The sequence below is a fragment of the Lepidochelys kempii genome, chromosome 1, assembly GCF_965140265.1.
Source record: "Lepidochelys kempii isolate rLepKem1 chromosome 1, rLepKem1.hap2, whole genome shotgun sequence".
Taxonomy (NCBI): domain Eukaryota; kingdom Metazoa; phylum Chordata; order Testudines; family Cheloniidae; genus Lepidochelys; species Lepidochelys kempii.
The window spans coordinates 293,820,562-293,842,076 of NC_133256.1; the positions used below are offsets into that span (position 1 = coordinate 293,820,562).

Below are 21,515 nucleotides of genomic sequence, written 5' to 3' on the forward strand. Positions count from 1 at the left end.
TAGGTAGACCTAAGTGTTAGGTGTAGACCAGGCTTTATACACAGTCCTCAAAGGCTCCCAGTTGAGTAGTTTCAGAATACATAGAACTAAATTACCATCTCAGCTATACACAGGCTAAGGGTATGCGTCAAGGTTCCTTCCCCTCTCTGAACTCTACGGTGCAGATGTGGGGACCTGCATGAAAGACCCCCTAAGCTTATTCTTACCAGCTTAAGTTAAAAACTTCCCCAAGGTACAAACTTTGCCTTGTCCTTGAACCCTATGCTGCCACCACCAAGTGTGTTAAAGAACAGGGAAAGAGCCCACTTGGAGACGTCTTCCCGCCCCCCCCCCGCCAAATATCCCCCCAAGCCCTACACCCTCTTTCCTGGGGAAGGCTTGATAAAAACCCTCACCAATTGGCATAGGTGAACACAGACCCAAACCCGTGGATCTTAAGAACAAGGAAAAAGCAATCAGGATCTTAAAAAGAAAGAAAAAGTAAGAGAATCACCTCTGTAAAATCAGGATGGTAAATACCTTACAGGGTAATCAGATTCAAAACACAGAGAATCCCTCTAGGCAAAACCTTAAGTTACAAAAAGACACAAAAACAGGAATATACATTCCATTCAGCACAACCTATTTTACCAGCCATTTAACAAAAGGAAATCTAACGCATTTCTAGCTAGATTACTTACTAACTTAACAGAAGTTCTGAAGAGCATTCCTGACCTGGCCCTGGCAAAAGCATCACACAGACAGATAGAACCTTTGTTCCCCCACCCCCCTCCAGCTTTGAAAGTAACTTGTCTCCTCATTGGTCATTTTGGTCAGGTGCCAGCAAGGTTATCCTAGCTTCTTAACCTTTTACAGGTGAAAGGGTTTTGCCTCTTGCCAGGAGGGATTTTATAGTTCTGTATACAGAAAGGTGGTTACCCTTCCCTTTATATTTATGACAGTATGTTTACACTACAGTGGCACAGCTACGGCACTGCAGCTGTAGCCACTGTGGTGTAGATGCTTCCCACATTGATGGAAAAACCCTTTCTGTCTATATAGTTGATCTACCTCTCCAAGAGGCAGTAGCTAGGTCGATGGAATTCTTCCCTTGAGCTAGCCACGTCTACTCTGGCGTGTTGGGGATTTTAGCCATTTTGTTTTCTTGTTGTCTTTTACCTTCCATTTTGGTTAGCTGTCTTGTTGCTTGGTTTGATGCTCTTTTTGAGATGCTTATTCTGATTGGCTAAGTTTAAAGGAATGTTGGCCCAGAAGGTTCCAGGGTAGTTGGCAGGACAGTTGGTTAGAGAAAAGGGAAAACAGCAGGATGGAGCACTGAGACAGCCTGCGTTCATTTGCGTTATCATTGAGAGAAGACACCTACCACCCACCTGTTCCATCGAAGAAGGCTTACCTGTTCCAGTCAATGAGTGGTTCCTGATCCCTTGATGGCATAGTGCTCGAGTTCCTGATCCTGGTTCCCGAGAGAGAAAGAGGGTTCCTGAGTGAGCTGACTCCATCCAGTTTCCAGCCATTTTCAACAGATTGAGTAACGTTGAAACTCTTTTATATTATTTGAGCCCATTTGGTTTCTAGTTGGGGCTAGGCTTGAAGCCTGCTTTTACGTCTTTAAACCATAGAGTTATTCTATTTTTTATTATCCTGCCTTGTTAATAAATCTCATTTGTTCACCCCTTTAAGAGTGATTAGTGTAATTTCTGCTGTGACCATAGGTGACAGATCCTAATTTGGGGGATCAGGCCTGTCTGGGAGGTGGGGGTCCTTATTAAATATCCTTTCTTCAGTTCTTGTGGTAACAGTTTGTGGCGACCACAGCACGATCCCTGATGGTCACAGTTCCCTCCTGTTTTTGTTTACTATAATCTGCTCGGCTTAAGGTTTATTGAAGGTCCATAGACCTTGAGGGTGGGAAGCACTGACAGCTGGTCAGCGACTTTCTTATTTTGGACCCAAGCTAGAGTTGTGGCAGACACTAGGATGTGCTGCCTGAGCTGCGAGACAGTTCTGTGTAGCATGCCAGCACTACTGCTGAGCACTGCTAACACTCCGGCCGCAAGGCCTGGTGAGCGTGGAGAAGCCCCAGCTTCATAGGCTTGATGGGCGCAGGCAGACTCTGGCCTCTGATGCCCAGTGAGTACTGCTAGGTTCCAGCCTTAAGGAAAGCCCAGTGGGCATTGTTGGTAAAGAGGGCTGTGCAGCTCTGCACAGCAGGCCAGCACCAATGCTGAGCGCTGCTGATTAGCATTCTGGCTGCAAAGCCCAGGGAGCGCAAGCAGGCTACTGCTTGAAAGAGAGCTTTCAGAAGCTCTGCGACAGGCCAGCACAGTCTGATGAGTGCTGTCAGCCCCAACTTTCATGAGTCCGGTGAGCACTGCAGCAAGTGCTGTGGAAGCTAGTGTGTGTCTGTGTGGGCCAGACACATACTGCTTAAGAAGGAAAATGGCTGCTAGAACTTTTGGTATTCATGGATGGACTGAGGAGGTTAATAAAAACTCTCTGGAACATAGTGTGAATTTATTTGACAAGTGTAAACACCCATGTGCCAAAGATCTGTTTTCAGGGGAGTATGCTTTTGAAAAGCTATGCAGTAAATGGGAAAGTTTTGTAACAGCTAAACCAAATTTCAATAAGAAAATGAGAAAAGGGGCTCTTGTTTATGGTCTAAGAACTGTTTCAAGGAAATTAAATGAACACAAAGTTAAAAGAAAAGGTGATTTTTCAAGCAAAAGAGCAGGTGGTCAAATAAGAGGTTGAGACTGAGAAGTTAATGCAGAATAGCACTCTAACAGCCCAAGTGCTTAACTAATCCCAGGTCTAGGAACTAAATGTGTGTTTACTAAAGAAGGACAAAGAAAACTTTGTCGTTGTAAAAAGAATGGAAAAATCCCAAGCTGCTGTGAGGTAGTTGATTAAGGAGGTTAAGAACACCCGAGAGGGTGCTGCTAATCATTCCTCCTGTAACAACAAAATTGATGCTTTGAAAAATAAGTTAAAAAGAGCTCATGGAATGACAACTGCTTTAAACATGGATCCTTTAAAAGAATACAAATCTGAGAGTTCTGATTCTGAGGGGGAAGAGTCCGATCATGGTTTAAACCTGTGGGAAATAAAGAAAGTGGATCCTCAAACCTCTGCTCCTCCGGCTCAAGAGGAGTTAATAGGTTTTGGTGAGATGGAGGAGGGGACGATACTCCCCAATAGAGCCCTTTACCACAACTATGGTAAATTATGATCCCAAATGACCAGCTGAGACAAGCCCATATGAGCCAGACCAGTCTAGGGCGATGGGAAAGACACTGGGCCCCTTAAACAAGGAAAGACACTGGGCCCCTTAAACAAGGAGACCGCCCTAGATTGGTTAGCTGAAATCAGCAGCATAGCTACAATCAGCTGAGTTGATACAGTAGCTCTGCTAAGGGAGTGTATATGTGGGGGTGAATTTGGGGTACTGCCTGGGGAAATACAGCTAGCTAATGTAAGAGTAATAGCAGAAATCTATGAGGCTCTATTCAAATTTTATTTTCTCCATGATGGGAAAGTTCTATTCAGAAAAGGCAGAAAGTGGGTGAAATACCCAAGAGATCCTTGGGCAGGAAACGATTGTTATACTGGCTGTCAACATGTCACCAATAGTTAATGGGATGGCAACCTGCAACACACCCAAATTCAAGGAGGTGTTTGTCCAAGGACTCTCACCCACCTTAAAAATAATGTTAGGGCCAATCAACCTGAGACCTGTAACAATCAGGGAATTAGAGGGTAGAATCCAGAAAGCTTTTGAACTGCAGTGAGAGGTCTTCCCGAGACACTGGCAGAAAAAGAAGATTGCTGTAACAATGGAGCCAGTGAACAAAAAGGGAAGAAACACAGCCCTGAAGGCAAGAGTTATACAGCAATGGAAAGGAACTTCTCTGGTCCAAATGAGTCAACAAGAAATCAGGTGTAACCCTTCTGCCCGTCAGAGTTGGCAGCAACAAGGGCCGGGTTCAATATCTAGGGGATTCATTCCAATAACACAATGCAAACCAGCTCGAGCCCCCACCCAGTGACCTGGGACAAATATATACCACCCCTGCTGGGCGCCTCCAAGAGGCAATACTTCCCCTCTCGCAAACACATAGTCTGAGTGTAGCAAAAAGCCTTTTAATAACAGAGAGAAACAATGTGGCATTATGTTGGGGAAACACCACCAACAGGATTCGTAACACAACCCATGAGCAAAAAAAACCCACCCCAAGCAAATTGGGGCATGCCCTTTCCCTTTGGTTCTTGAGTCCAGCAACCCCAAATCACGCAAAGTCCCAAAAGTCCAATGACCCAAAAGTCTCTGTCCCTGGTCAGGGCAGGCCCAGAGTTCTAAAGTTTATCTGCAGAGCTTTACCTCCCAACCTGGGTGGAGACGGGGGGGGGGGGAGAGGTAAGGGGCACCATACATGATCTGAAGCTGACTGCCCCACAGCTCCATAGGCCTTCGCTCCACTCAGCCAGCCGCCCCACGAACTGCTCCGCTCCGCGTCCCACAAGCAGCTCCTGCCGTCCTATGAACTGCTCCACAAGCCTGTCCACAAGGCACTCCAGCCGTCCCGCAAACTGCTCCACAATATATCTTCAGGCCCCCCCACTACCTAACACAATGCTCAGTGATTTCAGCTCTTAGTCAGTTCAGCTCTTTGGTGAATTCAGCTTGTAGCAGGGGAGCCTCAGTGCTGGTACACCATTAGCCCACAGTGAGCTCAGCAGCCTGTAACTAGACTCCTAATGGAATCAAAATTAACTCTGATATTCCACAGTGGAGAGAGGAGACAGTGCAATTAACATGTGAGGGGCCCATACCACCAAGTATTAATACTTGTCCCCAGCCTCTCTCAATTCACAGAGTTTTGGAACCCATGACCCTTGCCTAGCGAGTGCTACTTAGTTGATGGTGAGTCCCTCCAGCATAACAAAAGGCCAAGTACAGTTCCAAGCACAGTTCCCATAATCAGGGTAATAACAATTTATTCTTCCTGCCCCAATAACAGAGACACTGGGGATCCCACAGCAGCCAAAGTGACCATTTGGGCAGCTATGGCCTCATTCTAGGCGGGGTGGGTGTGCCTATGCAAATGAGATTGGCCCCTGAAGTTCTTTTCCACAACTTGCCACTCCTCACCACCAGATGTCAGGGTGGAGCTCATCCTGACACTGCTTACATCGGAATATCACAATGCAGCTGAAATGAAAGGATTTCGAATTGTGCTATCAAAGCGGTTATGAAAAAAGAGATCAAATCAACCAGAATCCCACAGAAGAACTGTTCAAAAGATTAGCCAGATATGAAGGCAGCACTGGAAGTACCTCATGAGCAGCAGCTGCAAGTACATCCAGACAACCAAAGCTGCAGGAGCAAAAGGAAAGCTTGCTCTGACGGGGCCAAGCTCTACCACCTCCCTCTTATGTGGCACCCATCAATAATGATGTGTGGGGGAGGCCAGTAGTACATGCCACCATGCAGAGAGAGTTTGGAAAGATTAATCAAGTAATGTTAATTGATACGGGTGCCACTCATCTGTACCAAAGCAACTCCAGAGGCCAAAGAATTTCCTGTACAAGAAGTTAAGATCCTAGAAGGGTACAACGGAAAAGGAAGTGTTGTCCCCTTTTATAAAACCCATTATGTGTACAATTGGCAAATTGATTACTGAGGCCACATTCAGAATTCAAGCTCTAGATGGGCACAGTATTCTTGGCGCTGACATCTTGAAAAGGCTGAATTTGGTGGTTGACCTACCCAACAGAATGCTAACCCAAGTTAAGGATAGAGAACGAGGCTTCACTGTCCCCACAGTTGCAGCCTTGAAGGTCCTGGAGAACATGGAAATACCCAAGTGGCAGGAAGCAGTCATGAAGGTAACAAACCAGTACCCTAACGCTTTTGCTACCAATAAGCTCCAATGTGGAAGAACTGAGGCTGAGGTGGTAGTTGTGGGTCCAGATCCCAAACCCCAGAAGCAGTCCAAGTATTATTGGGAAGCCGAGGAGGGGATCAAGGACACCATCAGTACTCTCATGAACCAAGGAGTATTGGTTGAGATTGCAAGCATCTGCAACTCTCCTATTTGGCCTGTTTTAAAAGTGGACAAAGTTACTGGAGGTTAACAGTCAATTATAGAGAACTAAAGTGAGTAACACCAAGGCTAACCCCAGTAGTAGTGAAGTTTCGTGAAATAATGGTGTCCATTGCTGCAGGTGCACAATGGTTCACCATTCTAGACTTAGCGAGCGCTTTCTTTTCCATCCCATTACACGGTAATCATCAACTTACCTTCAGCAGGGTACCCCAACAGTACCATAACGCACCCTCACTGTGTCACAAGTTCATGTCCAAAATGTGGGAACATCTTAAAGACAAAAAAAAAATATAAGTTATACGGATGACATCTTAATTGCCACTGTAGCTAGAGAGAAAAAGTCCTGGATGCTGTCCTATATAAGGTATAAGAAACTAGCTTTTTTATTAGTCCCACCAAAGCTCAGATACTGCAACAAAAAGTACCATACCTCGGAATGGAACTGGGCATACATGAACATCGACCAGATGCCAACAGGGTCAAATTAATTTGCAGATTGCCTTCCCCACAATACATATCAGCATTGAGGTAATTTCTGGGCCTCACCGGATTTTCCCGGGACTTCTTTGAGGGGTATTCTGAAGTTGCACAACCCCTTTATGCTTTGCTTAGAAAGGGCCAGGAATGGACTTGGGGTGAAAAGGAGAGGTTTTTGCCATTTTGCCAGCTGAAGCAAGCCCTTGTCCAAGCACTGGGCATAACCTCAGCCCAGCAAACCCTTTCAACTCCAATTAGCAACAACAAAGAAGGAACTCAGCAAAGTTTTGATGCAGGACAACAGAGTGGGACTAAAACCAGTCGCCTTTGGATCAAAGGCACTACGGAAAATTGAAAAACGATATTCGCCGTGTGAAAAAGAACTGCTTCCATTAACATGGGTATTGAGACACTGGGAAGACCTGATAGGTATGCCCCCCCCCTTGTATTAAAAACTATTTACACACCTATCCATTATATACTATCAGGACAAATCAACGAAGGTAGGATGCCAAATCCTCGGTTGGCTGGTTAGACTTTAAGTCTTTTAAACAGAGGCATTGAAGTGGATAAGGCACAAACTCTCTAGGTAGTCCCCTATGCCAGGGGTTCTCAAACTGGGGGTCAGGACCCCTCAGGGGGTTGGGTTATTACATGGGGGGTTATAAGCTGTCAACCTCCACCCCAACCCTGCTTTGCCTCTAGCATTTATAATAGTGTTAAATATATAAAAAAGTGTTTCAAATTTATAAGGAGGGGGTCGCACTCAGAGACTTGCTATGTGAAAGGGGTCACCAGTAAAAAAGTTTGAGAGCCACTGCCCTATGCGCTGCTAACTCACAGGGAGGATTACAAGTGTGCAGTGCTGTTCGAAGACCCTAATAAGCTGGAATCACCAATCACAAGAAAGTCTTTATGCCCTTAGGGTTAACTTTGCCTGCAGTTCATTTAGAATGCTTAGCTTTCATAGTTTCACTCGCGGCAGGTTGGAATGCATGGGTAAAAATTGTGGTGCTGGAAGCATCTGCCCCTAGAATTTATAAAAGCAATACAGTTGCAACTATTCTAGAAGGGTGGGAACTGGACTAGGAGTTTTAAATACTATTGGTGAGCAAGTCCTAGCTAGTAAAATAGGAGCGCCAGGAAAAGATATTGCTTCCTTGTCCAACCCACTAACCACCTCCTTCAACCAGCTCAGTGTTACCGAGTACAAAATCGCTAGTGTGCTACCAGGGTGGCTGCATTATTAATGCAATAGGCACATTTCAGTCAAACTTCTCAATGGCACTTGCTTGTGCCCAAGCTCAGGCATGGATATTAGATGTGGCCAAAAGCATAATAAGGGATGGACTCAACAGGTTAATTCCGGCTGAGCTCAGAAACATCTTATGGAGAAACGTCACAAACCCATTTAAGCAACACCACGAAGCTTGGTGGAAGCTGGTAAATTTCTCTTATATCCACAGCAACCAGACCATCATTGCCTATGTGTTAACAGTAGCCGATGCACAAAAGGAATGGGTTTATCCATAGGTGCCAATTGGGCTAAACCTTAATGACTCTATCCTGTTTCCCATGGAACTAAATAAGTGGGGGAAAAGAACAGTATACACATTAGTGTCAATCTGCAATCATGTGTGGAGGAAAAAGGGATAGGCTACTCGTGTGGCTCTGGGGTGATAGAGGACTCACATATCTGTTTAAACCCCACAAAGGGAAGGTGCTATTATCAGCTCTGACCATATATTTTTAACTAATCTGCCCTTGTGTTAATAGATTCACAATGGATTTGCTTATGAAGTTGGTGTAAAGAATTTGTGGTAAATTTTTATTACAAAATACCCCATGACCCATATGCAAATATATGTTTATGTTCAGTATTTTCTATCGTTGGGTGCAATATTAACTTTACAATGCATGAGGTTAATGTACAAACTGTCCAAGCCAATTACCTGTTGTATCAGCATACTGCACCAATCCATCTAAGTGTCAACATTTTGGTGCTTAGGCAGATAGTGCAGCATCCTGATTTAAGACGGCACCTAAAGCAATTACAGAAAGATAGTAAGGAGGTTATGGTGACTGTTCATCATTCCTCACAACAAATCCAAAGAATTTTAAGGAGGATACAGAGGGAAACGGCTTCTTCCCACTGGTGGGTAAACCTCTTTGGCAGCCCTACAAATTTCAGCAGAGGATGGGAAATCTTACAGTACTCTGTCATTGTATTATTAATAATTCAAGTGTGAATTGCTGTGTATGTAATATTGTTAACATTTTGGGTTAGAAGAAGGGTAAGAGCAGTAAACTATAACTGTTAAAAATTAATTCCTTCAAGAATAGTGTAAAAGTTAATTGTAATCCTAGGTTAAGTTAGTAAGTCTATATACAACATTGTTAGAGGTATGATAGCATAGAAGGTCTAAAGCCATTCTAACTGTCAAAGAGGGGAATTGTTGGGGATTTTCACCATTTTGTTTTCTTGTTGTCTTTTACCTTCCATTTGACGCTCTTTTTGAGACGCACAGGGCCACAATTTTTCAAAGCCCCGAACAGCACAACTACATTGATCTCATTTAAATGTAGATCTGACCTAACAGCTGCTAGTGCATCTAAACAGAGATACCAATCTCCATTGAGGGGTCAGCATTCCATTTAAGTTACCAGCCTGGAATTTGGCTAGGTTATTATTCACACACTGCTCACAGCAAGTTTGATGATTCAAAAATAAAGAAGTCCACAAAGTTCCTGCCCCAGCAAACTTACAGTCTAGTTTTCAGACAGGACAGATCAGACACAAGTAGCACACAACCATTCAGGTATGCATGGAGGTGATGTAAAACTCTATTGGTAGCAGTGGTTTTAAAAAACTGTGAAAGAATGTTTTGAGGAGGAGTTTGAAGAGGTGGGGGAAAGGAAGATTAATCCACCTACTGTTATGAATGGATCAACAAATCCATCTAGGTTCAGCAAACTTCCTTTTTAATTGGTTTTCTCTCCAAGGAACCAGTCAACACTCATCTGCAGGTCTTTGCTTTCAGAAGAGATCAAAACATATTCCACACTCAATACTGAGTGAATAATTTAGGGACATGGGTTGGAACCACAAGGAAAAGTGAAAGAATGTATGGTAAGCAAAAATAGTGGGCCAGCTCCTCAGCCAGTGTTAATTGGCATATCTCCATTGATGTCAAAGGAGCTATGCCAATTTACAATAGCTGAGGTTTGTCCCAGTACTTTTAGATAATTAGGAACTTCTTAGCTAAGCTCTCAGGACTTTGTAAATTCCACAGCTATAAAGATCCCATGACTTTCTACATTCCACAGATAGAGACAGTTTCTTTCCATGTGAAAGAATTTTTAAAAGATTCCTGTATCACACTCTCTCTCTCACACCCGACCCTTTTCAAATCTCCCTGCTCCCATCTCATCGACAACAGATCATTTTACAGATTGCTTCCAACAAGAATCCCTAACTCCAAAGTTACACTGAGAGGAAGACTTTTGGGGCCCATCCCAATTCTGATGGATGACAACAGCAAATAAGATATTCACTTGGGGTAAATCGGCATGGCTCCATTGAAGTCAATGGAGTGATGTTGATATATACCAGCTGATGACTCAAAGTCATTTCAGTGGTGAAAGATTTAGGCCCCTGATGATTACAGAAAAAAAGAGAAGTGGGAACTTAGTAATAGATATTAAAAGTTGTCTTTGGTCAAACTTTCTCATCCCCCAATTGCTGTACATTATGGTATGTGCTGGTTGTTGCCCATCGGCCACCCCAAGCTTGCTGTATTTCAATTGTGATTGTGTGTGTGTGCGCAAGTGTATTCATTCTCAAAGCAAGGTTTAAAGATCAGTGTTTCAAAAGCTGTTTTGAAATAGACCAGATGCTGGAAAAACAACATTATTTTATAAAAGTATAGAATTTTGTAGTGAAAACCTAGCCCAGGAGGTCCTTCCTGATCCCCACTGCCACATAATCCTTCCTTGTCTATTACCATGCCACCTCATTTCCATCTCTTAGTGGCGCTCCATCCTGGCCGCTGTGGATGTGGGGGCCCTCTGCACCAACGTTCCACATGGGGATGGACTGCAAGCCGTCGGGAACAGTGTCCCCAATGATGTCACGGCAAACCTGGTGGCTGAACTTTGTGACTTTGTCCTCACCCATAACGGTTTCACATTTGGGGACGATGTGTGCCTTCAAATCAGCGGCACTGCTGTGGGTGCCTACGTGGCCCCAGAATGTGCCGGCAGTTTCATGGCTGGCTTGGAGTGGCACTTCCTTGGCTCTCGTCCCCTGGTATCCCTGCTCTGCTTGCGCTGCATTGATGACATCTTCATCATCTGGACCCATGGAAAAAAGGCCCTTGGGGAATTTCACCATGATTTCAACAATTTCCATCCCACCATCAACCTCAGCCTGGACCAGTCCACAAAAGAGATCCACTTCCTGGACACTGCGGTGCTAATAAGCGATGGTCATATAAACACCACCCTATACCGGAAACCTACTGACCACTGTACTTGCCTGCATGCCTCTGGCTTTCATCCGGACCACACCACACGGTCCATTGTCTACAGCCGGGCTCTACGATGCAGCCGCATTTGCTCCGGCCCCTCGGACAGAGACGGACACCTACAGGATCTCTGTCAAGCGTTCTTGCAACTGCGGTGCCCACCTACTGAGGTGGAGAGGTGGATTGGCAGAGCCAGAGGAGTGCCCAGAGGTTGCCTACTGCAGGACAGGCCCAACAGGGAGAGTGACAGATCGCTGCTGGCCATCGCCTTCAGCCCCCAACTGGAGCCTCCGGCGCATCATCGGGGGTCTACGGCCTGTCCTGAGGGATGGCCCATCACTCTCGCGGATCTTGGGAGGCGGGCCAGTTTTGCTTACAGACAGCCCCCAGCCTGAAGCGGGTCCTCGCCGGCAACCACGCACCACATGGCAAGAACACTGGAGCCTGTCCTTGCAGCAGAACCGGTTGCCCACCGTGTCCACAAATCTATTCAGGGGACACCATCGCGGGGCCTGATCAAATCAGCCACACTGTCAGAGGCTCGTTCACCTGAGCAACTACCAATGTGGTGTACGCCATTGTGTGCCGGCGGTGCCCCTCTGCCATGTACGTTGGCCAGGCTGGACAGTCTCTACATAGAGGAATGGATGGACACAAATCAGACGTCAAGAGTTGTAACATTCAAGAACCAGCCGGAGAGCACTTCGGTCTCTTTGGTCACTCAGTTGCAGACCTAAAGGTGGCGATTCTTCAACAAAAAAACTTCAGGAACGGGCTCCAATGGGAGACTGCTGAATTGGAGTTAGTTTGCAGGCTGGATGCAACTGGCTTCGGCTTGGGTGGAGACTGGGAGTGGAGGTGTCATTGCATGGTGTGAAACTATTTCCCCTTGTTTGTTTCCCCTCCTGCTGTTCTTGTCGGCTGCTGGAGGTGGCCCACCTTGATTGTCACTACAGGGGGTTCTTCCCCCCCGCTCCCCTGCTGTGGCTTGCCTTTCCTGGTCACTCTTGTTGTGGTCTGTGTGGTGGCACCCATTGTTTCATGTTCTCTGTGTATATGGAGTCTCCCCACTGTTTTCTCCACTGTGTGCATCCGATGGGGTGGGCTGTGGCTCACGAAAGCTTATGCTGTAATAAATTTGTTAGTGTCTGCGGTGCCACAAGTACTCCTTTTCTTTTTACGGATACAGACTAACACGGCTGCTACTCTGAAGCTTCCTCTTTGTGACTCAACCCTCCAGCCAGGTCACTATGTGGTTTCCCCTTCCAAGGTACAGATCTACTCTCTCCAGACCTACTGTCCATACAATGCCACTCCATCAGTGGCTGGTAGGGGAATCCAAGCCCACCTACTACTTCAGGTTCCAACCCAGGGACCCTACAATACACAGACAAGGTCTGCTCCATCCCCAATCTTGCTGCTCTCTCCCTGAGCTGCTTCCTACTCCAGCTCCCATTGGCTTTCTTCTCCATCCTTCTCTCTTCCACATACACCCTTCCCTCAGGGCAAGGCTCCCAAGGGTTACCTCCCTAATGTATAGAGGATGGCTGCAGACTTCCACCCTGCCACCAATTTCTGTTGCCAGCTGCCTGGCTTTAAACTAGCCCAGCCCATACCTGCTCAGCTGAGCTTCATCTTCTGATCAGGAGTTGCTTTGCCAGCCTAAATTCCTCATGTGTGACCTATCACACTAACTGGCCCTTTTTCAGCTTCCTTAACATTTTCAGTGCTGGTGTATGGTGAACACCCATCACAGTGCCATACACATGTAAACCTATGCCATCATAACAACAATCACCACACTTCATAAACAACATGCAGACCAATCAGTCCACTTCTATCTGGAGAAAGATTCTTTTACTCCACCAACATATCACTGCCAGAGAATATTTATGGAATTCTGACATGTTACAAAGTACCGAAGGGTTATTTTCCTTTCGCTATCTTTATTGAACATTATAAACACAATTTAAAAATCAACAGTGTATATCCAATAGGATATTTCCATTGCAAAACAAAACAAGTGGGCAGAGTTGGATAGGCAGTGTAAATTGAGGGGGATGGTAATGAATGATGAAGGGTCATATAGCGCGATCGTATTTATTTGTTTTTGTTTGTTTTTTTAAAGGAGTGCCCAAAATTTTTAAATGGGTTGGTATACACAGTCCTCTGAAGGGGATCCCTGCTCCATCAAGTCTTATGATGCCCATCAGAGGGGATCCTGTCCCACAGACATTTGCAAGTCCATAGTCTGGGGGCATTTTGATCTAGGGATTTAGGTCAGGCCTAGCAGTGGGATTACTTGTGAGGGTAGAAAGCAGGATTTTGCTACTAGTGTAGAAATATATACACAGATCTATTTCTGTACCGCTAAAATAGAGCCACTTCTGGAGCTAGGGAGATGGAACCCAACCAGTGCACACTGCCCTACACAACAGCAGGGAGATATTTTAGCAAAAGGACTTTGAGCAAACACCCCTTCTTACAAAATGCATCTTTAATGTCCACACACAGCAAGCAGAACTCCAGTTTACAAGAGACTGGGATCATTCAAGATGAAGAGAGCTATCTGAAATGAACACATTCTTAACTTTCAAATTCTTCTGATTCTTCTCCAGTTACCAAACATTAGCAACTTAGTGTAATTTTGGATCTCATTTTCTGTAGATTCCATTCAGAACAACAACATAATAAACTGCTTCTGTAAGAAGGTACTTTAAAGCACGATCCATTGGCTCCAACAGGCCAAAGCCTTAAGTGGGAAAAAAGCCAGTCTTTTAGTGTTTAATTGTAAGAAATAAATAGGTTATAGTAATAAACTCCAAAGACAATAGATTTCGTGAGGCTGATTCTCTCCCTCACCAGAGCACTGTACCATTTAGTTAAACAGGACGCTTCCATTGAAGCAACCTCTACAGGCATTCCTGTTTTAAATGTGTAAGCAATCAGTGACGATGAACTGCAATAGTTTTTTTAATATCCTGCCCTTTTGTGTTACTCCTTATTTTGCCCAGATTTCGCTAAGAACAATTTTTTAGCTTTAACAGATGACAGGACATCTTGTCCACTGCACTGTCTCTGGAAAACATCATTACATAAGAGTCAAAAAAGAATTAGGTGCCCAATTCTCACTGAAAGTCAATGGGAGCGGGGTGCATAGCTGCCCTTCGAAACCTCCCCTTAACATTGTTAGTAGTATTATTGAATTGATACGCGATCCTTCTTTAAAATCCTGTACCAAAACACTGACCACCTCTAAGCAGCAAAAGTAGCACACTGCTCGTGCTGTTGACTGCAGAGGGGACAAGTCTGCACCCTACTTGGATGCACCCAACTTGCTGAGAATGCTGTTTCATATGCTCACCTTCTAGACGGGGGCTCTGAAGCAAAATGTGCTGCCAAGAGCACCAGCAAGGTATATAGGGTTTACAGAATGAGTCAATTTTATTCCAAGCCAGCTGAGGTTGAGTTCATGTTTGGCCTCTTGGTTTTTGAGATGGAATGCACTGATTTGTGTCTCTGCTGGTGTTACCCACCAGAGGGAAGGGTGGTAGAATCTGGCCCCATGGAAAGAAAAAAATCTTACTAATTCTACCTGGGGGGAAATATCCTCTCTCATGAGAAATCCTATTTTTAATTTTAAACTTGTCCCCAAACCGACAGGCATTGCCAGTCATTGCAATTATGTTCTGTCATGAACTGTTTTCTATAAACTCTAATAGCAAATTATGTTGTATCTGTGTTTTCGATTTTCCATTTTGGGGTGATTTATCTGAACATGCAGGAAAATGGAGTGGGTGGGTGAGATTCTGTGGCCTGCACTGTGCAGGAGGTCAGACTAGATGATCATAATGGTCCCTTCTGACCTTAATATCTATGAATCTATGAAAATGACTGAAGAAAGAACGAATGCAAAGTGTCAGCGAAAGAGCACGCACATTGACTAACTCTGTAAAATTTTACCTCAGGCACAATAGCGGCAGCTTCACAGTTGCCCCCCACAGCAGCAGGCTTTAAAGGTGCAGTACATAGCAAACAGAACATCATGTGCTTTTAGTTAGTTTGCTTGATGTAAATCACAATTTCTTAACTCAATAGAAGCTTTAAAAGTATACCGGTTTAGGGCGTGGAATGACAGCTTCATATTTAAATCAATAGTTTCAGAGCTCACATATGGTCTTAAATCTTTCACTATGGTTTTTTTGGGGTTTTTTGTTGTTGTTTTTTTTTTCATTTTAAAACAGGTTTTAATTTGTGAGTGTGAATTTAGCATTTGTGCAACAGGTTGGCTTGACAGCCTGGGAAAATGAAGTGCTCTAGACAATGTTGCCTAGGGGATAAATCACGTGACTGGGAATCCATTGGACCAGCCGCTCCACTTCTCTATGCCTCAGTTTCTCCAACTGTAAAATGGTAACGATGCCTGTCTCCTTTCTGAAGTGTTTTGAGATCTATTGATGGAAAGAACTGTATATGAGCAAGGTATTATTATTTACTAACTAAACAGGTACAGCTTGAGAAGTAGCAGTACAAGTTTCCACTCCACTAATGTGGTTCAAACCTGATATTGCAGTACTATCTTTAGGTTTCAGAGTTTAGCTCATCTCCATCTCAGTACAACCCAGGACCTCTTTCCAGACACTGGCAGCGGCTATACCAACTAGTACCAGTTGTGGTGTTCTTTTTTGAGAGACATTTAGCTATCTTCCCACTGGGAACTGGACTGAGGCCACCAAACAGACACCAGATGGTAACAAAGTTCAGGCACTACCAACAGGGGTGCATTTTCCCCTTATTTTTTCACTTTTAACTGGGTATTTTAATATTAGAAAAGACAATGTGTTAGAGTCCAATCCAAAGCCCAGTGAAGGTAGTGGGAGCCTTTCCACTAACTTAAATAGACATTGGATCAGGTACTAAGTGCCTTCTGTTACAACATTTACCTGAAAAATGCTGATTTTTTATAAACATTAGGGCCAGATTTTCAGCTACACGGTTTTATATCAGTGAGGGATTGGGGCCATTTAAGTACTTGTTCTGAACGGTGGCTGCACAGTGGCAGAACGTGGTGCTTTCAACGTGAGTAACAACAACCTATTGCAGGAGCGGACTTGGAAATTCATACTTCAAGATGGAAGAAACTGGACATTACGAGACTGGGTACAAGACAATTAAATCACCACCTCAACTACACCCGAAGTCAATGGAAGGTTTGCAACTGCTCCATCACTTTCCCCCCAACACCTCCATCAGCTGCACAAATTTTGGCCACATAGCAGCTCTTCTGCAGAAGGATTGGTTGCAGCTTTATAGTGCCCTGGTAACACACCCTCTCCCCTCTTTGTACACCATTTCCTCAAACCCCGTTGCAGCACGATTCATGCCCAACTGCTCTGTGGAAAAGAGGGGAGCATATGAGCTACTGTATAACAGCTGGGCATTGGGCACAGTCATCAGTAATTTTTTTCATTTCAAATCATTCACAAGCTGCAATTACACTAAAAAGTCCATTGTTCATACTGTGGTTATATTACCATCATCACAAAAGTGAAACAGAATTAAGCTTGCCTGTGCTTTCTTGACCTAGGAGCCAAGTATGTCTGGCTGTGCCCCGAGCACTTAATAAAGCTGTCTATTAGTTCACAGAAGAGTATCTCTCCATATTGTTTGGGCAGGTATAATTTCACTGCACGACAGCACAAGCTACAAACACAAAACTGTCATTACAATATGTTGGCTCTTTTACATGTGCTAGATCTGTGCAACCTTATCTACTCGGCAGCTCAGCCATGGCCAGAGGCTACCAGACTAGAACAATGAAAACAGAATCACCGGAGAGAAGATAAATGGCCACTGACCATCCCTGTTATGGCTCCCATTTTCATAGACTTGGTAAGGTCTCATCCAAAGCCAGTTTAACCAAGGCATGATGTTGCTGATACTATCTCTGCAGCTGTTGCTAGGATACTGGCCAGCCATAACAGCAACTCCTGAAGAATAGCAAAGTGTCAGTCTGGGTTGTCCTCCTGGGAAAATCACTGACGCTACTGGACAACACAGAGTCTTGCTTCTTACCTTTCTCACTTCACTTCTACAGGAGGTTCTATGTTAAAGTTGTTGATGCTGTTTCAATACGCTGCCAGTGGCACTGGTTCCCCAATTGCCTGCTCACATTCATAGTCAAGCCTGTGGTATTTGACAGAAACAACATTTCCAGGGTATAAGCAAATAATTTTAAGAGCTGGTCTTTAGAAATCCATTTCTCATAGTGCATCCAGAGAAAATAAAGGGATTAATTCTCAGATTAAAAATTCTCTACAAAATTAAAGAAATAGCCTGATTAAATGACTACATAGGTCTAGCCTGTGTCTTTCTCTGTGCTGTTGCACCAGGGCAAGAGAAAACAAGGAGTTATTCCCCATTTCCCTCCACTCTCGGCCTACTGCCAGGACAGCAGGAGTCCTTGCATCTAGGCAGTGTAAGGATGGCCCAATCCTGTTGGTACAATTCCTTGCAGAGCTCCTGCTGGAGAAGGAAGGCTCACCACTGCCAACACAGGGCTGTGGCTTAATGTGACAACTTGTTTCCTTGTATTCTCCCATCTGTCTGTATCTACCTGTTGTCTCTTGTCTCTCGTCTTATAGTTTTATAGTATGGTAAGCTGGGCACAAGCAAACAATGTGTGTTTTAACATGACTATCTGTAAATTGGACAAAGACTGTAGGCCATACTTATGGAATGGAGGACCCTATCCTGGGAAGCAGTAACTCTGAAAAAGATTTAAGAGTAATAGTGGATAATCAGCTGAACATGAGCTGCCAGAGTGACCCTGTGGCCTCAAGTAGAAGAGGTTAGTTTACTTCTGTATTTGGCACTGATGCAACCTCTGCTGGAATACTGCGTTCAGTTAAGGAGTCCACAATTCAAGAAGGATGTTGAAAAACTGGAGAAGGTTCAGAGAAGAGCCACAAGAATGATTAAAGGATTAGTGATAGACACAAGGTGCTCAATATGTTGAATTTAAACAAAGAGTAAGTTAAGGGGAGACCTGGTCACAGTCTAGAAGTACACGCATGGGGAACAAATATTTAATAATGGGCTCTTCAATCTAGCAGAGAAAGTTATAACAGGATCTAATGGCTGTAAGTTGAAGTTAGACAGTTCAGAAATAAGGTGTACATTTTTAACAGTGAGGGTAATTAACCATTGGAACAATTTACCAAAGGTCATGATGGATTCTCCATCATTGACAATTTATAAAGCAAGACTGGATCTTTGTCTAAAAGTTCTGCTCTAGGAATTATTTTGGAGGCATTCTATGGCCTGTGTGACTAGATGATCACAGAGGTTCTTTCTGCCCTTGGAATCTGTGAATCGATATAAGCACTTTTATACCGGTATACCTGCATCTATGCTAAAGAAAGGTTTCTGCTTTAACTATGTTATAGTTAAAGTAGCAAAAAACTTAAGTGCTATTACCAGGGCCGGCTCTAGGTTTTTGCTGCCCCAAGCAAAAAATTTGCCACCCCAAGCTCAGATAGGGCTGGGGCTTGCAGACAGCGCTGGAAGCGGAGGGAGTGATGTCACCCCAATATAAGGGGTGGCACAAGGCAGCGCAGCAGCCAGTGCGTAGATCAGGCGGCACAGCCCTGGCTCCCCGGCAGGACTTGCCCTCTCCTCCCCAGGTAGCGGCTGGGCCCTGGCAGCTCAGCATCCCTGGCTGGGGCTTCCCCTTCCCGCTGTGGCTGGGGACGTGGCGCTCTCACCCTGTCTAAGTGGCACAGCTCCGAGAGCGCAACTGCCCCGAAAAAAGAAAAAAAAAAAGGGTGGCCGGAATGCCGCCCCTGGAAATTTGCCGCCCCAAGCACGTGCTTGCTTTGCTGGTGCCTAGAGCCGGTCCTAGTTATTACATAGCAAGGGTGTATAACAGGATCAGGATTTCACCCTTCTTCTTGAAGTCAATGGGAGTTTTACTACTGACTTCAGCTGGCCAGGATTTTACCCCAGGACTAGTCTGTACTAGAAGAACCATATGGAGGAGATTGCAAAGTGCCTCTCTGCCCAAAGACAGTGCTATTAGTGTGATCAGCACAGTTGTGTAATCAGTTTTATGTGCAATAAATTTAAAGCATGTAATTATTTAACATAAAAAATAAAATAGAGAAGGAGGAGACCTTTTCTATAAAGTCACATATAATTCTGCAGAACAAACTATTTTTAAATGAAGTACAGTATATGTGGATTTTAAAATACTCCTTTAACAGTTTAACTTAGGTGTGTTTTAATTAAATCTACAGAAATATGAGCAAATTAAACAACTGTTCAAGAGGATGCACAGATTTTTACTCTTGCACCTGACATGAGGATCTGTTGACCCATTGTTAGCCGACGGCCAAGGATGTTTGGTGAGGTGCCAGCTATGCCCGTTTATACCATCCGTGACTTTAACCGTTAGGACGCACTGTCCCTTCGCGGCGGGCAGCCCGGGCTAGGCTGACAGGTGCCCCAATGGCAGCACTAAGAGCCTTTCCACACCCGTGACTTTAACTGCTAGAGCTCAGAGCTCCTTCGCAGCGGGCAGCCAGGATTGACTGACAGGTGCCCCAAGAGTTTGCCCCGTGGAGGCGGCACAACTCAACGCTAGGCTCTTAGTACTCTCACCTAATGGCCAGGCTTTAGAGCCAAAACGGCTGAGGTTCTTTAATTGTGTTGGCTGCTTTACAGTAAACCAGAGAAAACAAGTCAGGCTTATGCACAAATGGTTACCAAAATTTATTAAGCTAGATTCTAATCATGTGGTTACAAAATTGCTAGTGCCTACTTATTTAAATGTAGAGATGTTACACACACAAACAAGTTACAAAACTGAAGCCACAATCCCAAAGAAAGAAAACAAAGTATAGAGCTCTATTTCAAAATATGTGTACACTAAAGATAGGAGATCAGGTGTGGGTGCTTCTTACCCTCTTTGCATCTCTCGATTCCAGCAGTGCCAAGCCAGGATTGGTCACTCAATTCCGCGGAAAGACGAATAAGGGACAAGGCTTAGGGACCCTCTTAGCTGCAGAAGCCTTGGGAGGCTGTCACTTATCTGACCAGCAGATAGATAGTGAAAAGCACTCCAAAATCATGGTGCTGTAGGTCCCCTACTTATACCTCTGTACTCCTTTATTCTCTTTCTCCTTTCTTATGCCAAATTGAGGTTGGTCTGTCGGGGTGACGCCAGCTTTCACAAGAGTAGTTTACACTTGCAAGGGAGAGAAACAATAAGTTTCGACTACTGGACATTTCTTTTATCAGGGTAAATATTTTCCCACCTAGGATGTTGGTGTGCGTGCATCACACTATTTAGTAGGGGCTAAGAGCCATGTCTGTCACAGGGCCTCTGCCTGCTGTGAGCTTAATCGTTGTATATGTTCCCAGAGGCACATTGTAGCAGCACACCTGTGCTTTTCACAGCTTCAAAGGCTGTGCTGGAATATATGTTAAGTGCCCTGTTCCGGCTTCCTCCTGTGTTTCCAGCAATGCTGGTCTGAGGGGGGAGAGGGGGGCTGGCTCTCTGGCTACACCCATGTTTTCTATATTCATATTATATTTTTCAATAGTCAGTTTGTTTACAACCATTTATCTGGGCTTTGAAGGAATATATTCAAGAAGGCACAATTAATAAGTTTTGCAGAGGTTATAAATGTAAATGATGTAATAAGCAGAAGACACATGGATCAATAAAGGCAAATGAACACAGAAAAAGTAACAGACTATTATTACTTTGATAGTTGGAAATCAAACTTGTATCAATACATCTGTTTGTAAAAAATGTATTTTAACAATAGATGTGGGAGTACAGAAGAATAAGTATAAAGTTTGTAGGTCCTTTAGTTTACATATATTTAATTTTTGTGTACTAGATTTTGAGACTTAGAAGATGGAGTGACGGGCATAGATACAAACAGTGAACACAGTTGTTTGAATTTACTGTTTCTCATAAGCAATCCCTACAAGCCGCTGTGCATTATGTAACGTGGAAGGTGCTTGTTTGGTTTTTGTAACAGGTTACCACAACAAAGATATAACAGGAAGTGTAATCTGAGACACACGTTCCAGGAGCAAAGCTGATTCAGAGATCTTTCATCCCCGCACAGCACACTTTGTTCCTGACACTGGGCTGTCAGTACAGCTCCCTTGGCAAATGGTATATGCGGTGTCATTGGTGGAGGGAACTGTGCACTTGATATAATAGCAACTGAAGCCAAAATAAGATATACAGTACTTAACTTGCAATTGTAACTGTTCACCTTCGCTGTTCAGCTAGTGAATCCACCAGATAAATAGTCTTTCAGCTTGTCTACACTACGGCACGGGGTCAATCTAAGATACGCAACTTCAGCTACGTGAATAGCTT

The 21,515-nt window shown here is 44.3% G+C and overlaps 1 long non-coding RNA gene across 2 annotated transcripts in view; it reads right to left on the minus strand.

The window, feature by feature from the left end:
- LOC140905183 (uncharacterized) overlaps positions 1 to 21,515 on the minus strand; it is a 111,519-nt gene that overhangs the window by 64,482 nt on the left and 25,522 nt on the right. The window contains exons 3-4 of one of the 2 annotated variants that reach the window (XR_012156783.1): positions 6,305 to 6,380; positions 4,171 to 4,755 (exon numbers count right to left, since the gene is read on the minus strand). This is a non-coding gene — a long non-coding RNA (uncharacterized lncRNA). Of the gene's footprint in view, positions 1 to 4,170; positions 4,756 to 6,304; positions 6,381 to 21,515 lie in introns of those variants that run through there. The other variant, XR_012156782.1, reaches the window with a different exon arrangement.